This window comes from Lissotriton helveticus, chromosome 1_1 (genome assembly GCF_964261635.1).
Source record: "Lissotriton helveticus chromosome 1_1, aLisHel1.1, whole genome shotgun sequence".
Classification (NCBI taxonomy): Eukaryota; Metazoa; Chordata; class Amphibia; order Caudata; family Salamandridae; genus Lissotriton; species Lissotriton helveticus.
Genome location: NC_136057.1, coordinates 1,862,180,943 through 1,862,192,994, shown reverse-complemented (window position 1 = coordinate 1,862,192,994; position 12,052 = coordinate 1,862,180,943). Strand labels below are relative to the sequence as shown.

Here is a 12,052-nt window from a genome sequence, read left to right as displayed (position 1 = left end):
ATGAGTTGCATTTGAATCAGCAAAACCATTTGGAACTGGTCACCTACATTTTTCACCAGGAAAAATGATTGCCAGTTTCCGCTTTGGATGTAGAACAGACTGCTCAAAGTTGGGCAAACTTTAAATATTGATTTGAGATATGCCTGTCCAGCCTATTCTTAATTCATGGCACATTATATTTAATTGTAACGCCTTCTAGCTTTCAAATCCTCCTAAATCCGACCAGTAGGGAGCCAGAACACTACATTGTGGACTCAGCAGAGGGATCAAAGCCTGGACGTTGATTCGCCAAAATGCCAGTTATAGCTGACATGACATCATGCACCTCTTGATATCTGATTACATTAGAGAATGGAGCTCTTGCAGGGCCGGCCTTAGGCATGTGCAAGTTGTGCACCTGCACAGGGCCACCAAACCCCCTTTGGCCACTTCCAAACACCCTGATCCAAACCCCCCACCCTTCGCCCCCCTCTCTTCACTGGCCTCCGCTCCTGCGTTCCTCGGGGGCTCCCTACCTATGCTCCCTGCCCAGGGCCGCCATGAACCTAGAGCCACCCCTGGCCCTTGTCCCACCCTTAGATACTCAATATCCTACTGTTTGTTCCTGAGGGCAAGGAGTGGAAACAAGGAATTTCTGGTAATGTTTACTTTCTTTTCTTGCTTCTTCCCTTATAGACCCGGGGAAAAGAGTAGCAACGGCACTGACAGGATTCCCAAAGTGGAAACCAGGAGTAGCCATCGTTACCCCTGACAACCCCCAATTGATGATCAGGTATGTAAGAGTCCATACCACCATGTGGCACATTTGATGTCCAGGACAGAGTAGTCGGGATGAGCAGACGTGCTGTCACTACCCAAGCTCCTCACAAACGCATACAAGACCCTCCACAACATCGGACCAACATACCTAAGCAACTGCCTTTCCTTCCACGCACCGAAGAGAAAACTAAGATAAGCTGACCACTCTCTGGCCACCATCCCATGCAACTACAAGACCAGGTCGGGAGGAAAGTCCTTCTCCTTCCTCGCAGCCAAGACCTGGAACGACCTCCCTCTCCACCTTCGGCAAAACCCTACACTTAAGAACTGGCTCTTCAGATGACCCTAGCATTCAACGAGCCCCCCCCCTCACTAGCACCTTAAGACCCTCGCAGGTGAGTAGCTGCGCTTTACAAGCCCCTGATTGATTGATTGAAGCTGCATTTGCCCTGTAAATATAGTGATCCACTGCAGACCACACTTGGGGCATATTACAGAAACTTTGCACTGATGTAAGAAAAAAACAGGGCAAGAGCATTTTCACCATTTGGCTGCTTGGAATTGAGCAAATGACCTTTATCTGACCTAAAGATATGCACCAGGGCAAAGTATGGAATCAACTCTATTCACACTATTATTACTGAGTGTAAATTGCATTAAAAAAACATATTTTCTCCACTTTATAAATGTAACAGATGATACCGTGATTGAGATTAAAAGGTTGTTCATGGTCCACAAATTCTTTGTTAGAATCCCTGTTATACCACGTATGGCCGAACAATGTAGTATGATGCACAATACAAAAACAAGCTATTTGATATGTAAATTTAGATGGGCATCATTGACAAACGGCACTGTTAGTGCATTTAATAGTAGTACCTCAAAACGTACTACATAGTGTTATTCACCAACTGCACTTTTATAGTAAGATACACTTTTGTAGTTAGACCCTAGCTCCAGTCTTTTCTATGGGAGGATGATGTAGCGCCAGTGGTTAGCCATGTGTAGTGCTGGGGTTACTACAAAACTGTAAAGTACTGAAAAGTGTGGTTTGTGAATACCGAAAAATAGTTATCTTACTCAGTCTCGACCTACTCAAAAGTATAAGATACCTTTTCGAATCAGGCCCATATGTTTATCAATATTTTTCAAAATAAGTTTCCTCAATTTTTGGTTCTGGTGCAAAATGAGTTCCCTAATTTGGTCTGGAGCAAAATCAAATTCACTTCTCTGCAATATGGACCTTTTTGTCAGAATATGGTAGAATATAGTGCTAACTGCCCAAAAGGTGGAGACCAGTGTCCAGAGAGATCTTAGAGAACATTTTAAAGACACAGATCATCCCTAAGGAAAGAAAACAACATCAAAGGAGTATCAAAGCTAACCACTTGTTACTTCTTCTGCTCCCCTAATCAAACCAAAACATTGCACTCCAGCTATATATTTGTCAATTCGTTATTTTAGCTGGCTCTGTATATACTATGCCAGAATGAGGTATAGTGTGCACAGAGAAGAGCGGAACCCCAAAGGTACACAGAGGTAGAAGTAGATAGCACCTTACTCACTATTTGTGGTAGAGTGGGCAAGCAGTAAGGCTTTATCAGAGGGTAGTATTAAACATTTGTTGTACACACTCAGGCAGTAAATGATGTCACCCACTCAAAGACTGAACTCAGACCAATTTGTATAAAAAATATTATTTAGTTATATTTATTTTCTAGAACCAAGCACGCCTGGTACAGTGTAAATGGTACTTTTCAAGGCAGGTTGAACAATACAGGCAAGCTGAAGGAAAATATCTTTGTTACAGGTTTGTAACTCTTTTCAATACATTGGAAATTACTGTTAGATTTCTTTTGATTACTTTTCAGATTACTTTATGGATAACTTATTTTACTCAGTGTGAAATGCCTAGATATCACACTGGGATTTTTCCTAGAGAGAAGCTAAGTAAGCAATTTTTAGTTATTTGCAGGTTTTCAAGTTCTCATACAAAACCAACTCCACACACAACAATTGTCAAGGAAAAACAAACAATGTATTCCTCTGGAGAAAATGTGGTTATCAGTTAACAGGTAAGTACTTGGTTGTGCGAGTTGGGATTCTGGGGTAAGAACCAGGGTTCACCCAGGCTCAAGGATGCACTCTTGAAGCACCTTCAGCGGCACTAGTGCGGCCGGGTGCAGAGTGCTGGGGTCCAAAGTTATCGAATAGGGGATAGAGGGCCTCCGTTGGTGGCGGCTCACGAGCAGGCCACAAGGTTGTGGGAGCAAAGCTCCTAGTGTTAGGCTTAGGGCAAAGGGGATCTGAGTTAGCACTTAAAGTACACCAGCAGCAGCGCAGGGGCGGCTGGGTACAGGGTGCTGTTTTGGATTCGGGTGCCCTGTTGATTTCATTGGGGATTCTCTGGTGGTCCCATTTACAAGGGACTGACCTGTGGCCAAAGAGTGCCAATTAGGTTTTGTTTTCAATGCAGTTTAGGGAAAGAACATAGGCCCTGGGTACCTGTTTGGCAAGAACCCAGGGCACACTCATTCAAAGTACATAAGCAGTTTAGCAAAAAGTGGGGGCAGCCATGCAAAAAGAGGGCACTTACATAGCGATACTATTTTGAACATTGGCCGGACTCCAAAAGCAACTGTGAAAGCAGCTGTAGCTAGCATCTTTGAATGTTGTGTCCAAACAAGTAAGTGGATGTTAGACCACTTTCAGAAAAAAAGGCAAAATTGGCTGCACCAATGCCTGATTTTTTTCCTGACATGTTTATTCTGTTCAGTGTTTCTAATTTATGACATGGAACAGCTAACCCGCTGATTAATATACAACATAAATCTGCAGTGTCAGCCTGTTGATTTATTGTAGCTCTGACCTTACAGCACCCAGCTTGGCCAGCCTACTGCTGGGCGCGCCTGTGCTCTTGAGACAGCTCAAGTGGTTGAGGACTGACTGCAGAGATCTATGTGTAATCTGAATGTTAAAGGTTCAAATGTCAACGGGCCAATTCAGCCTTTTCTCCTTCTGAGGTTGTTAAAATGCATAGCATTGAGTTGGGTGATAGAGCAATGTCCATATTCACTTTTGTGTCGGCGCGAAACAGGAATGTTAGGAAAATTTGATTGTTTTAGCTAAATTTGAGGTTTGCAGTGGATTCTGGGTAGGGAAATGTTGGGGGATACATGCAAGTCATACATCCTTGGACTCCCCCCAGCTGAATAGTTTTCAGAAATGTGTGTGTTAGGTAGGTTGCCGTAGAATGCCACTGAGCCCGAAACCAAAAACACAGGTGACCTCCTTGCAAAACCAGGTCATTTTGTGTTAGGTCATTTTGATGTCTCCACAATATGTTTTGGACCTTCCCTGGCACAGGTACTTGCCCCCCCCTACACTAGTGAGGCACCATTTTTATCTGGAGCCCAGGGGGAATCCTGGGTGGTAGGAAATTTGTGTCAGCCCAGTGATCCCACAACTTTCCCACACAGAAATATGAGAAAAATAAGATTTGTTCAGCTAAATGTGGAGGTTTGAAGGGATTCTGGGTAAGAAAACTTTGGGTGATCTAGGCAAGCCATACCTACCTGGACTACCCTGGCTCTCTAGTTTTCAGAACTGTCTGGGTTAGGTAGGTTTCCCTAGATGGACACCGAGCCCGAAACCAAAAACGTAGGTGACCCCCCCTGCAAAATCAGGTTGTTTTGTGATAAATAATTTTGATGTTTCCACAATACAATTTGGGCCTTTCCCTGCCTCTGGAACGTTGCCCACCCATACAAATGATGTACAATTTTTATCGAGAGACTTGGGGAAATGCTGGGTGAGTGGAAATATGTGGCTCCCTAGATTCCAGAATTTCCCATCACAGAAATGTGAGGAAAATTGTGGTTTTTTTGTGCAAAGTTTGAGGTATGCAAAGGATTCTGAAGTAACTGAATCTGGTGAGAGGCACACTAGTCACCCCATCATGGAGTCCCCGGGGTGTCTAACTTTAAAAAATGTACAGGTTTTCGAGGTTTCCCTAGGTGCCAGCTGAGCTAGGGTCCAAAACCCACAGCTAGGCACATTCCCAAACAAGCATTTACAATGCAATGGCCTCGGCTTTGTTAAAGTTAGAGCTATTGGCATTGCAAATGGCATTTTTTCATTTTTAGTTTTTTAAAAAAACATATATAAATGGTATTGTCCTTTACAATGGCAATAGGTGAGCATTAGAGAGTAGTAGAGAGTATTAGCGGACACAGAAAGCCACACACACAGAGCCACACACACACACACACACAGAGCCACACACACACACAGAGCCACACACACAGAGAGCCACACACACAGAGAGTCACACACACACACACACACACACACAGAGCCACACACACACACACACTTAGCCACACACACACACACACACAGAGCCACACACACACACAGCCACACACACACAGAGCCACACACACACAGCCACACACACACACAGAGCCACACACACACACAGAGCCACACACACACACAGAGCCACACACACAGAGCCACACACACACACAGAGCCAAACACACACACAGAGCCACACACACACACAGAGCCACTCACACACAGAGAGCCACACACAGAGCCATACAAACCCAGAGCCACACACACACACACAGAGCCACACACACACAGAGCCACACACACAGAGCCACACACACAGACACACACAGAGCCACACACACACACAGAGCCACACACACGTACACACACACCGAGACACACACACACACAGAGCCACACACACAGAGCCACAAGCACAATCGAGCACAACCAGGTAACAGAGGCAAGAAAACACGAGCACAGCTAGGGAACAGAGGCAACAAACACGCGCACAGCCAGGGAACAGAGGCAACAAACACGAGCACAGCCAGGGAACAGAGGCAAGAAAAGAAGAGCACAGCCAGGGAACAGAGGCAACAAACACGAGCACAGCCAGGAAACAGAGGCAACAAACACGAGCACAGCCAGGGAACAGAGGCAACAAAAACACAAGCACAGCCAGGGAACAAAGGCAAGAAGAAAACACGAGCACAGCTAGGGAACAGAGGCAACAAACACGAGCACAGCCAGGGAACAGAGGCAAGAAGAAAACACGAGCACAGCCAGGGAACAGAGGCAAGAAGAAAACACGCACACAGCCAGGGAACAGAGGCAACAAACACGAGCACAGCCAGGGAACAGAGGCAACAAACATGAGCACAGCCAGGGAACAGAGGCAAGAAGAAAACACGCGCACAGCCAGGGAACAGAGGCAACAAACACGAGCACCGGCAGGGAACAAAGGCAAGAAGAAAATACGCGCACAGCCAGGGAACGGAGGCAAGAAGAAAACACGCGCACAGCCAGGGTACAGAGGCAACAAACATGAGCACAGCCAGGGAACAGAGGCATGAAGAAAACACGAGCACAGCTAACGTGTTCCTACCTGGGAGATCCGTGCGGATTTGACACCGGGCTGGTGGACGTCAGGTTCTGCTCCAGATGCTGCGTGGGGACAGGGATTGGCGCCTTTTCACTGCGTGGAGACACCGACGGCTGGCTCGGCCTGGAGTGAAACAGCATTAAAAGACGCAGTGAGCAGCGGCCGTGGGGCCGCCCGACGGTCTGAACAATGGCGGCAGCAAAAGAACAACCTCAGAAAGAATGTCGCTATCGCAGCGATGGCAAAATAAGGATAATCGGTCTTTCTTGGATTAAGTTGATGTTATTAAAAGCAAGTCCAGAACAGAATGAACTGGCTGCCAGCCCCGAGGCTCCAGCTGTGCGAGCCGAGCAGAGACTTAGCACACAGCCCCTCCAAGACCGCACTGAACTCGGCATACGAGCCCGCAATCTGCTCTCTTCCCCGGGTCAGAACCCCGTGTGCCCTGCATTCCAAACACAAGATTTAATTCCATGAAAAATCCGCAAGTAAAGACCAAAAAACAGGGCAGGTCGGTTACTGTGTTCTCAGAAAGTCACAGAGGCATGGAAAAAATAAATACTCGCCAACATTTACAGCGCAATTTAAAAAAAATGAAAACACGTTATGCAAGTCTACAGTTACAACAACAACAAACAAGCATCACTAGAGGGCAGATACTTACCCTCGTTAGATGGCAGCAAAGCGGACCACGCCATGCACACCACCATGTTTCTCCGAGGCCAAGCAGAAATGCCTCTGAGAAACGCAGCGTAATTTTTGGATTCGGGGGCGTGTTTTCTTTATCTCCTCTTCCCATTTGCTGGAATGTAAAATTCCAGCTAATGGGAAGAGGAGAGAAAGAACCTAAACCCCCCCCCCCCGAATCCGGGCTTGAACGGAGTGACGCCCCTCTCCTCCAATAGCTGGCCTCCATTTAGGAAACCAGCCAATGGAGAAGAGGGGCGGGTTCAAGCCCCCATACTGAAAAACAAAATTTCTAGCCAGCGAGACTGCGCAAGCGCAGCCTACGCAGGCCGAGACCTAAAAAGGGTCAGTTTCAATGGGAAAAATGTGATGTGTCCGCATTGCATTTTCGGAAGGCCGTTTCCTGTCGCAGGTACTAGGCCGAACGACACAAGTGAGGTACCATTTTTATCAAGATACATTGGGGAATGCTGGTGGGGGGTGGAAGTTTGTACCCCCCCACAGATTCCAGAACTGTCCATCACAGAAACGTGAGGAAAATGTTTTTATTTTTTTTACAAAGTTTGAGGTTTGCAAGGGATTCTGGGTAACAGAACCTGGTGAGAAGCACACAAGTTACACCTTTCTTGATTCCCCTGGGTGTCTAATTTTCAACAATGTACGGGTTTGCTGGGTTTCCCTAGGTGCCGGATGAGCTAGGGTCCAAAATCAACAGCCAGGCACATTGCAAAAAAAGTGACCTTTTTCTGTGGAAAAATGTGACGTGTCCATGTTGCATTTTGGGCCGTTTCCTGTCGCAAGTACTATGCCTACCCACATAGGTGAGGTACCACTATTATTAGGAGACTTGGGGGAATGCTGGGTGGGTGGAAGTTTGTGGCTCCCTGCAGATTCCAGAACTTTTCATCACAGAAATGTGAGGAGAATGTTTTTTTTTCTTTTTACAAAGTTTGAGGTTTGCAAGAGATTCTGGGTAACAGATCCGGGTGATAGGCACACAAGTCGCCCCAGCCTGGATTCCCCAGGATGTCTAGCTTTAAAAAGTGTATGGGTTTGCTAAGTTGCCTTAGGTGCCGACAGAGCTAGGGTCCTAGTCTAGTATTAGAAAATATACAGGGATTTTGCAGGGGATTCTGGGCAAGACAACATTGGGGGATCCATGCAAGCCACACCTCCCTGCACACCCCCCCCCCCACCCCCAGGTTTCTAGTTTTCAGAAATGTCCGGGATTTGAAGATTTCCCTACATGGCCACCCAGCCCAGGATTAAAAACGCAAATGACCCAAAATCAAGATGTTTTGTGATAGCTAATTTTTATGTCTCCATAAAAGGTTTTGATCTGTTTCCTATCGCGGGCACTAGGCCTACCTACATATTTTTATCGGGACAGTTAGGGTATTACTGGGTGGAGAGAACTTTGTGGCTCCTATCAGATTGCAGGACTTTCCATAATAGAAATGGGAGGACAATGTGTTTTTTAGACAGAGTTTGAGGTTTGCAAGGGACTCTGGATAACAGAACCTTATGATAACCACACAAGTCATCCCATCCTGGATTCCCCTGGGTGTATAGTTTTCAAAAATGTACAGGTTTGTTAGGTTTGTTAGGTTTTCCTAGGAGACGGCTGAGCTAGGGCCCAAAATCCACACCTAGGCACATTGCAAAAAAAGGTGTCCTTTTTCCTGTGGAAAAATGCAATGTGTCCACGTTGCAATTTGCGCTGTTTCCTACTGGGGACCTAGGCCTACCCACACAAGTGAGGTACCATTTTTATCGGGAGACTTTGGGGAATGCTGGGTAGAAGGAAATTTGGACCTCATCTCAGATCCCATAGCATTCCATCACAGAATTTTGAGGAAACTGTGTTTTTGTAGACAAAGTATAAGGTTTGCAAAGGATTCTGGGTAACAGAACCTGGTGAGAGGCACACACGTCACCCCATCCTGGAATTCTCTGGCTGTCTAGTTTTTTTTCAATGTACAGGTTTGCTTTGTTTTCCTGGGTGCCGGTTGAGCTACCGCCCAAAATCCACACCGAGCCACATTGCCAAACAAGCATTACCAATGCCATTAGGATAACTATTGGCTTTGTCATTGGGGCGGGGTGGCTCTAGGGGGCAACTAATGCATGTACATAACATGCGTACTGAGGCACTAGACATTTTTAATTTAATAATCTAACATGGTGGGCAGCTATGTTAGATCAAGTCTTATGAAAAGTTTTAAAAAAATGAGCACAAATGTAAATAAATGAAATGAACAGTCTAGCAGAAAGAAATATGAAAGGCTGAGTGGACCCACCGGTCCAACACAGGCTCCTACTGTGGATGGACTAGTTCACTGAGCCACCGACTGCAGAGTTTGGACCAGTGAGGGCTCAAGCGGTACAGTATTTGTGATGGCCCAACAAGCTCAGAGTGCAAACACTAGCTTCTCTAATCCCCCTAGCATACTCCGCACCCTATGCCTTCCACACTGCAGTGACCCTGAGCTCACCTGAGGCCACCTCTCCCCGCCCCACTACCCAGCAGTAGAAGCCGAGAGCAACGGTGCAACCCGGGCACAACCGCCATCTTACAACAAGAAGACCGGTGGGCAAGGTGAAAGGGGGCAAAAGTTACGCACTGTCAACCGCTGTCTGCCTCTCACTCTAGGGCAGAGGTCTTCAACATTTTGATGCAATGACCCCCCCTGTAAAAATATTTTAGGCGTAAGGACCCCCTCCTGACACAAATTTCTAGAACTTGGTACTCCTCATCATTGACAACTATTGACAACCATAAACACCCCCAATTCCCATAGCGGGGAAATAATATTAAACCGTGTTTATCACACCAAAGGAGAGTGAGCGTGGGGCGTGGTCAAAAGTGTGGCTAAAAATAAAGGGCCTAATTTATGAGTTATTGGCGTAGGGCAGCACTGCAAGTCTACTTGCTGCGCTGTTCTAAGCCCAGTGTGAAAAGGCAGGAAGGCACCATATTTATGAAATACATTGCATTCCGGTCCTTTCCCACTGTGTTGGTGCACAAATTGCTGCCTAGTGCCAATGTAGGCAGGATTGTTTTTGTGGGGGAAGGGGCATCTTCCTGTACAAAAACAATCCAGAGAGGCGTTTTCCTATTTCTATGTGACCTGAAGAATGCAGCACACATGGAAAGAGGAAAAAACAAGGAGAAATGAAAAATGTCTCCTCATTACGCCTCCTGTAGGGAGGCCTATGGTTTTGGCGCTACCCCAGGTTTACAGGGTTTTGTAAATGTGGGGCAGCATCAAAATCCATGGTTGACAGAGTAAGACAACGCTGCGATTTGCAAGGTTATGTCTTACTCCATATCTATGAGGCCATGAAAAGCCACGCAGGGAGACTTTGTGTCACCTCATAGATATGATTGAGATGCTTGTGCCGCCATAGGTTAAAAAAAAGTGACACTTCAGTGGTGCAAGCTTCTCTTAAATAAGCCCCAAAATATTTTGTTAATTTTTTATGTCTTTCACCATCAGGTAGCTACATATAAAATAATGGGTAGCTTAAATGAAAAATAAATTTTAAAAAGTTGTTACTCAGTGAGAAATGCACTGTATTATATTAGGAAACCTCTATTAGTTAATGCACTGCTGAGGTCTGTGTGTAACCACAGAATAAAATTTGGTTGGTGCAGTGGAGAATAGTGACTTGTGTAGTTTTAGTGCTACGAGGTCGCAGCCTGTGACAGAAAGTACTCTGAATGTGTAAGTCATTATTTTATACTTGCATTACACACATTTTAAGATAGACTTCTTTACAAACTGTGCAAATAGTTTTACGATAAAGTGGAACTTCCATAATGTAGATTGTATTATTACCAGACTGTCGTAATTTAGCAATGATTAGGTTAGGCATTAGCAGAAGACATCGTGTATTTAGAGACCATCTTGTCTGTTTTACGGAATCCATTTTGTATTTCTGTCGGCCATTTTTGTTTGCCACTGGTGATACTATTTACATGCTGCACTTGTATACAATGTGGTCCATGATTTGCTCCATGTGCATCACTGCTTGTACACCTGCCAAAAGAAATATTACAAAAGAACAACAAATGCTAAACAGTGAAGTTACTGAGATAATGAACATCAATGTACAGGATGCAGATCCAGATTACCCTAGACAGACGAATGTCTTCAACAAATGCTGAAAGGGTTGTCTGTCGTAATTTAGCAATGATTAGGTTAAGCATTAGCAGAAGACATCTTGTATTTAGAGACTATCTTGTCCGTTTTACGGAATCCATTTTGTATTTCTGTCTGCCATTTTTGTTTGCCATGTCCTCTGTCCTACCTTCCTGTTAACTGCTCTTGAAATCTGCCTAGAGACAAGATATATTTATCCTCTTCTGCTTTGCACATGCTCAGTTGAGCATACAGCTGTCTCCGTTTTGTAACTGTCAAGATGTGTCCACCAGAATTAGCTAACTGTCAGCCCTTCCCACTTGTTGCTAGCACACTCTCTGTATGACCTTATATGAATTTGAAACCAAAACTCTGTGCCTTGTACCGCCTTCATTTCTGCCCCTGTGTGGGTATAAAAGGACCAAGCTCTTTCTAGTCAGTGTGCTACCTCATACTATACCGAAGGGTGTTGTGTGAATGTAGTTCCACCTCATGAGGTTTAATAAACTCTGTCTTTTCTATTCCAGTTTCTGTGCCAACTTCCTGATATTGGTCTAAGGACTCTAAGCAGAGAAGGCCGAATCCCTTGCACATCGAGAGACTTGGGGAAATGCTGGGTGAGTGGAAATATGTGGCTCCCTAGATTCCAGAATTTCCCATCACAGAAATGTGAGGAAAATTGTGTTTTTTTTGTGCAAAGTTTGAGGTATGCAAAGGATTCTGAAGTAACTGAATCTGGTGAGAGGCACACTAGTCACCCCATCATGGAGTCCCCGGGGTGTCTAACTTTAAAAAATGTACAGGTTTTCGAGGTTTCCCTAGGTGCCAGCTGAGCTAGGGTCCAAAACCCACAGCTAGGCACATTCCCAAACAAGCATTTACAATGCAATGGCCTCGGCTTTGTTAAAGTTAGAGCTATTGGCATTGCAAATGGCATTTTTTCATTTTTCATTTTTAAAAAAACATATATAAATGGTATTGTCCTTTACAATGGCAATAGGTGAGCATTAGAGAGTAGTA

The 12,052-nt window shown here is 45.2% G+C and overlaps 1 protein-coding gene across 3 annotated transcripts in view; it reads right to left on the bottom strand.

Annotated features, from left to right (window-relative positions):
* The window catches only part of LOC144754069 (flavin-containing monooxygenase 5-like), a 413,291-nt gene that overhangs the window by 271,665 nt on the left and 129,574 nt on the right, over positions 1 to 12,052 (bottom strand). Inside the window, exon 2 of one of the 3 annotated variants that reach the window (XM_078641606.1) lies at positions 6,204 to 6,323. The exons of the other annotated variants lie outside the window; for them this stretch is intronic. The gene's annotated coding sequence lies outside the window, so the exon portion shown is untranslated. The remainder of the gene's footprint in view (positions 1 to 6,203; positions 6,324 to 12,052) is intronic. 3 annotated transcript variants of the gene reach the window in all.